Below are 14,265 nucleotides of genomic sequence, written 5' to 3'. Positions count from 1 at the left end.
CAATAATTGTGTTAAAAAAAATGTCGAAAATGTAAAATTTCCAAGAGGATAGACAGAACAAAAAATGTAAAATTCTCTTCTCATTCATCAACCAGAGGATTGGAGTTTGACTCGCACTGTTGAGCAAGTCCATGCAGTGGCCCGAATGGGGAAAATGCGCTCCATCAGGCCAAAACATTTACGCTAGGAGAAACATGCTGCAGCTTCAGAAAAGAAAGGAAACGTGTTGCAAATGAAACCGCGTAAAAAGAAATACATCAAGGGCAAAAACGCTGCAAGAAAAACATGAACCCTGACAACAAAAGTCAGAAAGGATGAATTTACAGTCGACGAAATGGAAATCCTCCAGGCCTCTAGGGGATTAGCCTTTTTCGACCCAAGAGAAAGAGAGACCAGACGAGAGATTAGAGAGTTTTCTTTGTAAACGGGAAGAAAAGTGGAGTAAAGCGGAGATGCGAAAAACATACGTATTGTGTTCTTACATTTGGCCTCAGTCTTTTATAATATCATGACCGACCAAGAGATTATCGGAGCCCATGTTGGCCACCGTACCTCCAGGACTGCTGTTCTGAGGATGAACCTGACCTCTGACCTCCCTGTATAGGAGTTTCATTATAAAACTAAAACAAAACCCTGTAGTGTTTGACCAGCTGCAGAAAAACATTCAGTTCAACTTTTGAGGAAGAACTATTCAAAGAAGCCCTGACCCAAACAGAGACTGGATCGGTTCTCTTGTCTCACTTCAGTGACGTGGGAAGACGATAGAGGGGGCAGAGAGAACAAGGCACTGCAGTGTGTGTGTGTGTGTGTGTGTGTGTGTGTGTGTGTGTGTGTGTGTGTGTGTGTGTATGTGTGTGTGTGGGTGGCTATAATAACATGCATTAAGTTGTGACTGAGAACGGAAAACAACGCACTGTGATATTGGCTCTCCTTCGCCCGGAGGTGACGACAAAGAAGTACAACAGTGTCTTCGATACTGACACACATAACACAAAGATGGAAAGACACACACACGCGCACACACACACACATGCATGCAGATGCAGACGTACACACTCTCGCCAGTGAAATTCCACACCAGCCCTCTGCTCTGCCCTTCTCTGGTCAGGTTACACTGTGCATGAACGGCATCTCCAACACTGACAGAACCGACTGAGAAAAACAAGTGAATGATGTAAATGTTCCTGCTGTAACGTTCCACTGACACTGTCTTTTTTTAACGAAGGGAAAAATTATTTTAGTAATGGCTGAAAGGAGACAGACTGACACAAATTTATGGAGAAGGCACACTTACATTCATATCTGTGTTCTTCTTCTGGAAACTTCATTCAAACATTGAAACTGTTCAGTTTATTTAGGACATCTGCATTTTATTTGTGTTTCAGAGTTTTGATATCTTTTATCTCCTCCATCTCATACATCATTTAGATTTGGACATAACTTGTTTAATTATCAAACTGACAGTTCAACTGCTTTCATCTCTTTCTCCTCAACTGACAATTTCCACTTCCGCAACTCATTTTAAGTTTCAGTGCACACACTTGAAAGCACTTTCACATCAACTGACACTTCAACTACTTATCCGATCGACATGTCAACTGACACTTCAACTGCTTTCGTGTCCTACTCTTCAAGTACACTGTTCTTTACATGTCGACTGACATTTAAACTGCATTTGTCTTCAAATGACTCCTCAGCTGCTTTTATTTTACACCCTTTAAGTTACATTTAAACTGCTTTTAAAGCGTACTCAGTTTGAACGACAGTTCAACTGCATGCAGTGCTTACATTGCAAAGGACACTGCTGTTATTTATTATTGTTGAACTGTGAGGTAATCTCTTCTCAGTTATTACACTTCAGACCCTTTCAATTCTTCGGTTCTCACACTTGAGGAAAAAAAACACCATGAACTTTCAAAAAGTCACCCAACTCACACTCTTCATACAGGATTCAACTGCTTTCACTGACATCGTCTTTGAGTTCATGCAGATTCAGAATTGCTTCGACGTTAATAAACTCTTGCTAAATAATCACTTCATTCAGTACTTTCTATTCAATTTATACTTTCATTTCATTCAGTGCTTAAATGAACACTTCAACTTTAATGAAGTGTTCATTTAATATCATGTGACCTTGTGTGTCAAATTATTTCTATTTGAACAACTTTGACTTTTTCGTGTTCAATTTGGAAGTTAGGCATCGCACTGGTTCCCTTGACAGAAAAACCATGGGATTTTGGATTATGTTGGAATAAAAGAATCAAATTTTAAGATTCTTGAAACTTTCAGCTTAGCATGATACTGCTCACAAACAAACACCACATTTGTGATTCTTGTGACGGTGGGTTTCCCTGCTAGCTCCCCGCTGTAGCCGGCTAGTGCTGCTGCTAGCTCTCTGCTAGCTCCCCAACAACCACCGAAGGTAGCGGGACCAGCCCCGTCTCGACGCCCGACTCGGGCAGCGAGGATGTGGGCAGTAGCATTAGCAGGAGCAGCAGCAGCAGCAGGGAGCTAGCAGCAGGGAGCTAGCAGCAGGGAGCTAGCAGCAGGGAGCTAGCAGCAGGGAGCTAGCAGCAGCGCTAGCTTGCTACAGCGGGGACCTCCCACCTAAAGTGGGAGCGGCTTGTAACCTGACTTTTACAGCCAATTGTGAGAAACCGCCTCTTTTAAGACATGTAAAAGCTTGAAGAAGGATTTACTGATTTGTTGTGATAGTGTAGAACAAAATATCATATCTATAATTTATCTATTGAGCTTTAACCACAGTACTTATCTCAAAAAAATAATAATAACCAGAAGTCCAAAAAAAACTATTACTTAAGTCTAAGTTGAACTGCATCATATCTGTGAAGGCTCTGAAGCATGACAGGTGATAGACGACAATATGAATTTATTTGTAACTGACGTGTAATCCGGCCGCCTCCACTTCAGAAGGACAACATTTAAATTTAGCTCAGACGTATACTGATGAGCGCCGTTGAATTGTTTCACACATCTTTTATCTTGAGAAATGTACCAGATCTACGAGATGTGTGCAATGCCAGCTGTGCTGGCCGACACGTTATTAGAGCCAAAAGCTTTTATCTGCTAAATCTGTTTTGATGCCTCCTGTGAGTGTTGCCAGATGAGGACCCTTTGATACGAATACAGACTATTTATAGAGGCACCGGTGTTGAAACGATTGTTCACACGTCAACACCACTCACACCTCCGTCACAGATCTCTCCTGACCTCTCTGTGACCTTTGACTTATTATGTCTGAAAAGTACTCACGCAGTGAAAAGTGTGGGGAAAAGTACCAGTGATGACTCACTGCAAACGCCAGAATACAATTGTGTGGAAATGTCGCTGTGAGTCAATGGGATGTTACAGAGTTACATAAAGCTAGGATGGGCACGTGAGTATGAGAAGTGTGGAGAATGCAGCCTGTCGCTCTTGAACACACATCTGGCTGCTTTGCTCCTATAATTTAAGATAAATCAACAACAACAAAACGATGGCGTCAGAATAGGGTGCCATGGCAAAACACATACATCCTCATAAAACAGTTCATGTAATATTGAATTATAAGTTATTTTGTACAGAAGTCACGACACAGAATGAGTCAACGTTTGGGTTAGAATAACTGCAAAAGAGTTATTTCAGTACGGCAGATATATAACAAATAAATTGACTTCTGGTTTCAAACAGGACACAAACTGTCCAACACGAGCCGCCTGGGTGAAAGTCTGCGTTTCGCCGTCCATCCAGATGTTCTACCTGTCAGGGGTCATGATTACGTGGATTACATACAAATAGATTACACAGGATACATAAATTATAGCGCATTCATTTCTGTCAGTAGAACTTTGTATAAGACCAACCTGCAGATAGCAGTGAGCTTCACAGGTGTATTTTTTACTTCAGACAAACCCAGCAAAGCATTTTTTTCTCTTCTTACCAATGTTATGCTAATAAAGTTACTTGACAGTCAATGGGCACACATGAGAAGCAAATACATGTTTCTCGCAAAATGTCTTTTCTTTTGTCTATTTCATCTTAAATTGTACCAAAAGTTTGCAAGGCCCCATTAAAGCAGGTTGAGAGCCAGGCGTTAGGAGCAGTATGTGTTCTAAGACTGTTTCTACTTTAATATTAATCTCTAGACGTCAGCAAAATGGAACCAAAAAAATGCACTGCAGCCAGCGCTGAAAGTCTTTCCAATCAATGGTGGATGCATTCAGGGCGGGTGGAAGTCCACACAGTCACAGCGCTCCGTGACTGTGTGGAGCGGCCTGGGAATAAGAGGCCGTGGATTAGATGGCCGCAGGTCGGGGTACATGTAAGAGGATTGGTTGTGTCCAATAGTCTGTGGGGAAAACGGACAGATGAACAATCAACCAGCTGTAAGCCTGGAGTCAACAACAGTTTATCATAATCTGCCTTCATCTCTTCCTCCTCCTAAACCAGTAAACTCTGCTTATGTATTTCATTTTATTTGTAATTCCACCAAAAAGCTCTTTCCAGTGACTCACTGGTTTCCGAGTAAATAATTTGTTATATGTTTATATATATATATATATATATATATATATATATATATATATATATATATATATATATATATATATATATATATATACATATATATATAAAACACTTATTTGTTTTCTGTTGCTCTCTGACCTCTGCGGGTCATACATCACCTGCCTCCATTATCTCCCCCTTTCTCCGCCCCCCCCCTCCTCGTCCTCACTTTAACCCGCTGTATCCTGTCGCCACGTCTCTTCCTGTATCCAGCAGACATTATAACAAGAGCTTTGCTATAATCATTACTCTAATCACCATTTGCCCTCTGACTACCCCCCATTTCTCTTCTGTGGAACAAGGAAAATTGTAGGTCATTGGGCCAAAGCCTCTGATGAGTTGAGTCGGTCAAAACAGACGTTCACAAATAACCCCACCTCCCTCCTCCCTCCCACCACCACCCACCCCCCAGTTAAATTGATAACAGACCGCACCACTGCTGACTGAGGTTTGAAAATGGCATCATGTAATAAAGACAGATGGATGGAATCTGGATATAAATACATGTACTGTTTTCACATACAGGGTCTTGAACATTACGCGCTGATCGCTCGTGTTGCAGAACATTCGTCATAAATGTGGAAAGATAACTTTTTGGGAAAGATTTCGTTAGAACTGTGGCATGAGGAATACGTCGCAATATTTAATGCACAAGTATGAGAGTGGTATCTTATCTTCTCTCAGCAAATGAGCACATTTCCCCAGAATGCCAAACTATTCCTCGAATGAATTCACATTCGGAGCAAAGATTATTAATAGCTGTTCCAGTTCATCCCTTTCAAACATATCATAATTTGCGTACAAGTATTTACAGTGACAGCCAGTATATTAAACTGGGTCTCATCTCTCTCACAAGGCAAGAACAGTCCTCCACAGTCACCCAGTGGAAAATGTTCCCAGTTCAAAGCAGGCGTGTGGATTGCCGTGTTTCAGTTACAGCCGACTGAAGCTTGGTGAATCAGCTGGACTCCCGATTTCAACTCTGTGTGTACCTGGCCTCTTTATTTTCACACACACACACACACACACACACACACACACACACACACACACACACACACACACAGACACACACACACACACACAGACAGACACACACACACACTACGCTACACCCTCCCCCTTTGCCTTGCATGTTATGCATGAGTGGACAGATTTCTTGTGTTCTCTCACATCGTCGAAGCTTCTCTTTTCCTTTTTGCGTGCCGTCACTTGAAGGGAAAGTGTTTTGGCTAAATCCCTCCATGGAGAGGACCACAGTTCACTATAAGACCGACTTTACATTTTTCAAATAACGCAAAGAAATTGGAAGTCCTATAAAAACCTTTTCACATGAGACTTGTGTTTTTTCCCTTCTATTATATTTTCCACCCCACCTAATCTTCACTTCCTTGACCCTCTTTGTCTCGCCCTCCACCTCTCTTCCCGTTCCTTTCCCACATTAACGTCCTTCCTCCTTTCGCTCTCAGTTTTGTCTCCACCTCCATTCTCTCTCTTCTCAGTCTGGTCTCTATCGGCGCTTCGCCTCCCCACAGCACTGCTAAGTGTCGTGGTATCGCTCAAGATTTCAGCTCCTGTGAGGAGACTTTGACTTCCGGGTAGTGCACACATGATGAAAACCGGTTGTCCAGCTATTGGATGGGTTGTCATGACAATTTGTAGACAGACATGAACAGCCCGGAGCGGATGAATCCTCTGACTTCCTTTCCCTTTCCTATTTGGGGTTCATGACCAAATTCTACCATAGCAGTCTTATTTAGTTGGACTTTCTGGTTAAATGCTATGAGTTTTAGCATGCTAACATGCTAAGCTAAAGCAGGAAAGCATGTTAAATAACATGGGTTATCAAAATGATGCTACAGGCAATCCTTTCCATGACTTCTAGCAAAGCACATTCTGATCTTCCACGAGACGTCTTCATTTTCCTCCACTTCCATGTGACGGCTAAACAGCTGATGAGCCGCAATGTTTTCCAGGCCATTTCATCAACCACTATTTGGTGGCGTGGACTTCCCTCAGAAGAATTCTTGCATGAACCACCTGGAAAAATGTGTCCTTTTCTCCTCCACAACCACAGACAGGGTGTTGCGGTAAACAAATACAAGCTATTAAGGTACATAACAACAACAACAACAACAACATCAAATTCTGTGTAGAAACAATCACGCGGTTAATGAGCACAAGTCTGAACAACTCTAGCGTCTGCTTTTATTGTCACAAGATGTCTTGATTCCTTGTTTCATATTTGGTGGTTTTCGGAGCTGCAGATTTTAAAATGAAAAAACAACACTGAAGTTAGCATATTCTGCTAAGTGGATGCCTGCGTATCAATAACTGTATCGCTGGATCACTGTGTGAATTATTTCAAAGCGCAGTGGATATGAACCATGCTCTGCTGCTTCAGCTGCTGCTCCACTCTGATGGTCTGATCTCAGAAAACTAGTGCCTCTCTATAATTCATATTACACTCTTTCTACACATGCATGCATGCACACTCGCATTTTTAATCCATGCATGCATGCAGGCACACCCCCACAACTGTCAACACACAAACACACACAAGGGAGAGGTTTATGACAAATCATCTTACAGAGTCTCTGGTTACATATTTTATAACTTCGACATGAGTATCTACTCTTAATGAAAATTAATTATGGACCAGGGAGACCTGTTTTACTTGTAATATGCAAACCCAGAGCTCAAGGAAAGATGCTTCTGTGACACAAACTCCAACACCACCCTTTATTTTTTTTTATCCGTTTTCCTCTCAAACATGCAAAGAGAGATGTCCACACACACTCTTTCACTCACACACACACAAACGCACACACACACAAACGCACACACACACACGGTTTGTGGTCTCTTGACGGTAAGACGTTGAAAAGCCTCATGGGATCTCACCTCATCAAATGTAAAAAGCATCCTAGGTCTGGCACTCAACGAGGCTATTATCAGCCTCAGATGCGAGAAACCCCCCGGTCTTACACCATGAGACACACACTCCCACTTTTAACATTTCCTAAAAAATGGGAGCATTAGGGCAGGAAGGGGGAGGGGACTTTTAATGGTGTGACACCTTTTAGGCACGGGACAATGATCACCAGAGAAAAAAAACAGATGGAAATGATCCTCCACTCTCTTGCACACAAGAGGCAGCGGTGCATTCAAGGGTTAAAAGGTGGCTCTATCCGACTGTCAGCCGCAATAAAGAGATGTCTGGATTTGTTTGTTGACGACAACGCTGGCATAAAGGAATGCGCTGCCCTCCTTTCTCGCTGTGCCCCTTGTGATTGCACCCTCATCTTACCTTCATCTCGGGCCTCAGTTTTTACGTAACTCTTGAGGCAAACAAAATAAAATGGGCCGCTTGAATTAATGAACGCCTTCATGGCATGAAGCACACATGGCACATTTAGAATGATCTCCTGAGGAACCAAATGAATCAAACCAGAAGCATTCATTCAGGCCCGAGCAATTACACCTTAATAATGCACTCTTGTAGCCCCCTCCGCATGCACGCGCAAACTTTCTTCCCTGTCTTGCAAAATTCCTTGGCTTATTCTGGCGACCTAGTTTACAGCCCTCGCCTCTGAGCCACAGAGAGTTGGTTCCTTTTGAAGATGCATTGAGCAGCACAGCATGACAAGCCCATTATAGAGCCGGAGGAAGAGAAATCGCTCATTTACCAACTGGCAACTCTTGAGGGGAAAGAAATGTGCACTATTCACTTAATAACCATATCAGTATCTATGACTCAATAATAAACGTCAGCTCGCGCAGAATAATCTATTCTCTCTTGATGCATGATACACAGACTCTGAGGATGGACGGTAAGAGCTATGACATATTTTCCTTACACTTGTGACAATGTGACAGACGCTCTAGTTGCTCTGCCATATCTGCCTCTGGATGCTTCCTATAAGGCAGCGTAACCGATCCTTCCCCTCAAACGCAGACTGGGCAATGACAGTGTGGCTTCAGCAAGCTTCCACCAAGGTCTGACAACTAGTCTCTCTTGACTAGATTCTCAGGCAATAATTTCAGATTTCCTTTATGGGTTTTGGAACTCGTCATGGTTAGGGGTTGCGTAGAAGAGATATTCATAACCAGGGGCAGTCGTTATGTTTTTAAGGACAAACTTGTGGCGCCAACATTAGCAGTATGTTAGCACATTATTGAGTAGCATTAGCACCTCTATGCTGAATGTATACATATGCTGATTTGTTTTTTTAGTGATTGTAACTGTGAATAGATATCATCATTTTTTTAGCATGAAACACTGAATTATGTCACTTTAACAGAGAGTTTAGCTTGTGAAATGGCAGTGGTGGGAGTTGAACCCACGCCTCCTGCGAGACTGGAGCCTTAATCCAGCGCCTTAGACCACTCGGCCACACTACCTGAAAATGCAATAAATGCATCAGATTGTTGGGCCGAATATTTCATGTCCACTGCAGCACGAAGAAGAGAAAACATTCCCTCATTGGTTATGTGGACGCTTGGCTTTAAATAATCTTGAAGTCTAGAAAGAATGGGAGTGGTGGGATTTGAACCCACGCCTCAAGAGAGACTGGAGCCTAAATCCAGCGCCTTCGACCGCTCGGCCACACTACCTTATTTTTTGAGCATGAAACACTGAATTACGTCACTTTAATAGAGAGTTTAGCTTGTGAAATGGCAGTGGTGTTATTTGAAACCAAACCTCAAGAAAGTCTGAAGCCTTAATGCAGAGCCTTCGACCACACTAGCTTATTTTTTAGCATGAAACAGTGAATTATGTCACTTTAACAGAGAGTTTAGAAGATGAAATGGCAGTGGTGGGATTTGAACCCACGCCTCCTGAGAGACTGGAGCCTTAATCCAGCGCCTTAGACCACTCGGCCACACTACCTGAAAACACAATAAATGCATCAGATTGTCGGGCCGAATATTTCATGTCCACTGCAGCACGAAGAAGAGAAAACATTCCCTCATTGGTTATGTGGATGCTTGGCTTTAAGATTTCAAGATTAAATAATCTTGAAAGAATGGGAGTGGTATGGGAGTGGTGGGATTTGAACCCACGCCTCAAGAGAGACTGAAGCCTTAATGCAGTGCCTTCGAGCACACTACCTTATGTTTAGCACTGAATTATGTCACTTCTGACAAAAAGTTTAGCTTGTGAAATGGCAGCGGTGGGATTTGAACCCACACCTGTTGAGAGTCTGGAGCCTTAATCCAGCACATTTGACCACACTACCTTATTTTTTAACATGAAACACTGAATCACGTCACTTTAACAGAGAGTTTAGCTTGTGAAATGGCAGTGGTGGGATTTGAACCCACGCCTCCTGAGAGACTGGAGCCTTAATCCAGCGCCTTAGACCACTCGGCCACACTACCTGAAAACACAATAAATGCATCAGATTGTCGGGCCGAATATTTCATGTCCACTGCAGCACGAAGAAGAGAAAACATTCCCTCATTGGTTATGTGGACGCTTGGCTTTAAATAATCTTGAAGTCTAGAAAGAATGGGAGTGGTGGGATTTGAACACACGCCTCAAGAGAGACTGGAGCCTAAATCCAGCGCATTCGACCACACTACCTTAATTTTTAGTATGAAACAGTGAATTATATCACTTTAACAGAGAGTTTAGCTTGTGAAATGGCAGTGGTGGGATTTGAACCCACGCCTCCCAAGAGACTGGAGCCTTAATCCAGCGCCTTAGACCACTCGGCCACACTACCTGAAAATGCAATAAATGCATCAGATCGATGAGCCGAATATTTCATGTCCACTGCAGCACGAAGAAGAGAAAACATTCCCTCATTGGTTATGTGGATGCTTGGCTTTAAATAATCTTGAAAGAATGGGAGTGGTGGGAATTGAACCCACGCCTCCCGAGAGACTGGAGCCTAAACCCAGCGCCTTTCGACCACACTACCTGATTTTTTAGCATGAAACACTGGATTATATCACTTTAACAGAGAGTTTTGCTTGTGAAATGGCGGTGGTGGGATTTGAACCCACGCCTCAAGAAAATCTGAAGCCTTAAGGCAGCGCCTTTTACAACACTGCCTTATTTTTTAGCATGAAACACTGAATTATGTCACTTTAACAGAGAGTTTAGCTTGTGAAATGGCAGTGGTGGGATTTGAACCCACGCCTCCCGAGAGACTGGAGCCTTAATCCAGCGCCTTTCGACCGCTCGCCCACACTACTTTATTTTTTTTTAAGCATGAAACACTGGATTATATCACTTCTGACAAACAGTTTAGCTGGTGAAATGGCAGTGGTGGGATTCAAACCCACGCCTCAAGAGAGACTAGAGCCTAAAACCAGCTCCATCGACCACACCACCTTATTTTTTAGCACTAACATTAGCAGTATGTTAGCACATTATTGAGTAGCATTAGCACTTCTATGCTGAATGTATACATATGTTGATTTGTTTTTTTAGTGATTGTAACTGTGAATAGATAACATCATTTTTTTTTAGCATGAAACAGTGAATTATGTCACTTTAACAGAGAGTTTAGCTTGTGAAATGGCAGTGGTGGGATTTGAACCCACGCCTCTTGAGAGACTGGAGCCTTAATCCAGCGCCTTAGACCACTCGGCCACACTACCTGAAAATGCAATACATGCATCAGATTGTTGGGCCGAATATTTCAAATCCACTGCAGCACGAAGAAGAGAGAACGTTCCTTTATTTTACAGGAACAGTGCTGTCCCTTCACTTGTCATTACTTTTTGTTCCATTTGTGTTTCTGTGCTCATAAGTTACAGGCTAACATTTTTTTTCCGATGGCACATGGAAAAGTTGGAATCGGAGTGTTATGAATATGACATCATTAGTATTGAAGTAATCGAGAAAACCACAAGTTATTGTATTTCAAGCAATGGAAAGTTCACAAATCTGCCAACTGTGCAAAAGCCAGTGGCTTTGGAAAGTACTTTATCCCGTGTACTTTTGCAGAGTCTTACACGAGCTGCTCGATTGACAGCTGTGGGCACGACAGTAGCCATGTTCATTGTTTAAGTAAAGTGTATGTGTGCGTTCATAATGATAATTTGGGGAGGAAGTGACTTCTGAGAGAGGCCTGAAAGGATGGGCTAGCGGTGTTGCCGGCTTGACGACTTTCACACTAGAATTAGCGACTTCTGGAGCCAGTGCTGCTAGCTACTTTCATTGGAAAAGAGTTGGCAACACCAGCTTTTTTTTCTGGTTATACACTTTCCAAATCTAGATCAGTCTCGTTGGTTTCTCCACATTTCAATTTAAGTTTTGGGGAATTTATTCTGTACTGTCAGTACCAGTGTTGAGTCTTCTTTGGGTTATTTAAGGCCTGGTCACACCAGGAAGGGACATTGCGACAAACGTTTACACGCCTTTCTAAAATATGTGACATAGGTACTACTTGCAGGGTTAGCTGGTGAACCACAGTGACTGAAGAGCTAACTGCTAACAAATCAACAATCCGCAAACGTGCGAGCACAAGTCAGTCTATTAAACTCTCCAAGGTTTTTCTATTTTCTCTGTACTGTGCAGTTTACTCTCCTCTGAAATATTGGTCATGGGATAGCATCATTTCTGTTTGTATTTTATTCAAAAAAGAGTTACTGAACAGGGATAAAAGCTCTCCAAGCTGGCGAGTTAACAAGCTTGATAGCTCAGTTGCTAACAGGAGAAGTGGTTTATACACAATATAAAAAAAGATATATTTGTACTCTAAACCCCCGTCTCATAACCGTCTGCAACTGTCTCTTTTGTTAACTAAGTTATAGTAAGACAAAGAAGGGCTAAATAAAAGTGAAAGCGTGCAAAACATAGCTAATAGTGATGGCATTCTCCATTTTGAACATTTAAAAGACAGACAGCAGATATTGCTTTAAGCTCAAAAACTTACCAGTGAATAGATGCAGTTTTAAATGTTGATATAACTGGGCCTTAAAGGGCAACTATGCCAATTTTCAATCACATAAGAGTGACCTTTGTCTTAACGGCGCTAACGGTTGAGTAAAATAATATAAGTGAACATGCAAATGCACATACGCACACCCACTCACACAAGTGCACAAAGGCATTCACAGCTGCAATCAGGCAGAAGTGCAGTACAGTGGATGCAACCATGCTGCACTGATGAATCAAACACGGATGCAGTGAAGCCTCACATGGCGATGGACACAACGCTCTCACATACACACACAAATCCCTTGTACAACAATAGTGGAATATTAATCTAGGCTCACAGGCGGACTCTTCCTCGGCAGATGGAGGGTGCGACGGACTGACGAGACGAGAAGCGACACCCGACAGTAACCTACATGTCACGAGGTTTCTGGCTGCATCACCAGGGTTATTTCATGTTGAAATCGCCCTCCTAATTTGTATCGACTTTCATCGCACATGTAATGATCTAGTGAGAGTCTTCTGGCTGTCGTGTGCAGCCTTGCACAGGACTTGAAAGGAGTGCTGGGTGTTTAAAATAGAATGACATCAGTGTGACAAACTGCCACGACAGCTCTCTAAATCAGTTTATGATGCTGAAAACATAAAAATAGGCGTTTGACAAAGCATATTCCTCAAGAAAACCGCAGGCCCACCGGCGTCTATTGCCGCTGCACGATCTCGTCATAGACGGATTCAATGTGACAGAACATTTACGCACTGTGTGAGTGCTCGGATGCTGCAGCTCAAACAGCGTTTGATTCACCAGGGCATCTTTTATCACTGTTACTGCTTCAAAAGCAGTAATCAAAAGTGATCAGGGTGATTTTATCAGCACCCCGAACCACCAGAGTAGTGTTTCATTTACTAGCTACGGCATATAAGGGTTACATAGGGTGCGTTGGATGCATTGGGTTACATAGGGTACGTTGGATGCATTGGGTTACATAGGGTGCGTTGGATGCATTGGGTTACATAGGGTGCGTTGGATGCATTGGGTTATATAGGGTGCGTTGGATGCATTGGGTTATATAGGGTGCGTTGGATGCATTGGGTTACATAGGGTGCGTTGGATGCATTGGGTTACATAGGGTGCGTTGGATGCATTGGGTTACATAGGGTGCGTTGGATGCATTGGGTTACATAGGGTGCGTTGGATGCATTGGGTTATATAGGGTGCGTTAGATGCATTGGCTTATATAGGGTGCGTTGGATGCATTGGGTTATATAATGTGCGTTGGATGCATTGGGTTACATAGGGTGCGTTGGATGCATTGGGTTATATAGGGTGCGTTGGATGCATTGGGTTATATAGGGTGCGTTGGATGCATTCAAGATGACACGTAACTGTGAGTCATACCCCACGCTTAACTGAAACAAAAGAAGCAGAGGATCGTGCAGGCGCGTTGTGCGGCACAAGTGTGAGCTTCTCAGCCTCTCGCAGGCAGTTTTACTAACATTAGCTCGAGCCAAAAGTGGGCTACATCGTGCATGTGTAATTAGAGCAGGGATTTTACTCCCCGAAAAGCTCCCCAGCTCTGTGAAGAGGAGGGGGAAAGACAGTGTAGGAAGAAAGCCGAACAGAGAGAAGGGAATAAAGGCCGTTGTTTGTGAGAATTATGCTGTTGTGTGTATTATTTACATGTTAGTTTCTGTATCTATTTGGGCTGCTTCCTGTCCGTCTTTGTTCCAGGCTGTTTCATCATGGAGGAAAGACATTCAGGCTCAATTCTTTACAAATTCTGGTCAATTTGTGAAATGGA

General features: G+C 42.8%; 7 non-coding genes across 7 annotated transcripts; all 7 read right to left on the bottom strand.

The window, feature by feature from the left end:
* Window positions 1-8,888: 8,888 nt before the first annotated feature.
* trnal-aag (transfer RNA leucine (anticodon AAG)) lies at window positions 8,889-8,970 on the bottom strand. The gene has a single exon. It is a non-coding gene; the product is annotated as a tRNA-Leu (tRNA).
* Window positions 8,971-9,101: 131 nt separating this feature from the next.
* trnal-uag (transfer RNA leucine (anticodon UAG)) lies at window positions 9,102-9,183 on the bottom strand. Its single transcript has one exon. It is a non-coding gene; the product is annotated as a tRNA-Leu (tRNA).
* Window positions 9,184-9,378: 195 nt separating this feature from the next.
* On the bottom strand, window positions 9,379-9,460 carry trnal-aag (transfer RNA leucine (anticodon AAG)). Its single transcript has one exon. It is a non-coding gene; the product is annotated as a tRNA-Leu (tRNA).
* Window positions 9,461-9,869: 409 nt separating this feature from the next.
* Window positions 9,870-9,951, bottom strand: trnal-aag (transfer RNA leucine (anticodon AAG)). The gene has a single exon. It is a non-coding gene; the product is annotated as a tRNA-Leu (tRNA).
* Window positions 9,952-10,216: 265 nt separating this feature from the next.
* Window positions 10,217-10,298, bottom strand: trnal-aag (transfer RNA leucine (anticodon AAG)). Its single transcript has one exon. It is a non-coding gene; the product is annotated as a tRNA-Leu (tRNA).
* A 392-nt stretch (window positions 10,299-10,690) lies between these two features.
* Window positions 10,691-10,773, bottom strand: trnal-aag (transfer RNA leucine (anticodon AAG)). The gene has a single exon. It is a non-coding gene; the product is annotated as a tRNA-Leu (tRNA).
* A 326-nt stretch (window positions 10,774-11,099) lies between these two features.
* Window positions 11,100-11,181, bottom strand: trnal-aag (transfer RNA leucine (anticodon AAG)). The gene has a single exon. It is a non-coding gene; the product is annotated as a tRNA-Leu (tRNA).
* Window positions 11,182-14,265: the final 3,084 nt, after the last annotated feature.

This window comes from Clinocottus analis, unplaced genomic scaffold, assembly GCF_023055335.1.
Source record: "Clinocottus analis isolate CAN_PGR_092001 unplaced genomic scaffold, fCliAna1.0.p SCAF_4, whole genome shotgun sequence".
NCBI lineage: Eukaryota > Metazoa > Chordata > Actinopteri > Perciformes > Cottidae > Clinocottus > Clinocottus analis.
Note: the sequence above shows the minus strand (reverse complement) of the source record. Positions and strands in the feature narration are given on the sequence as shown.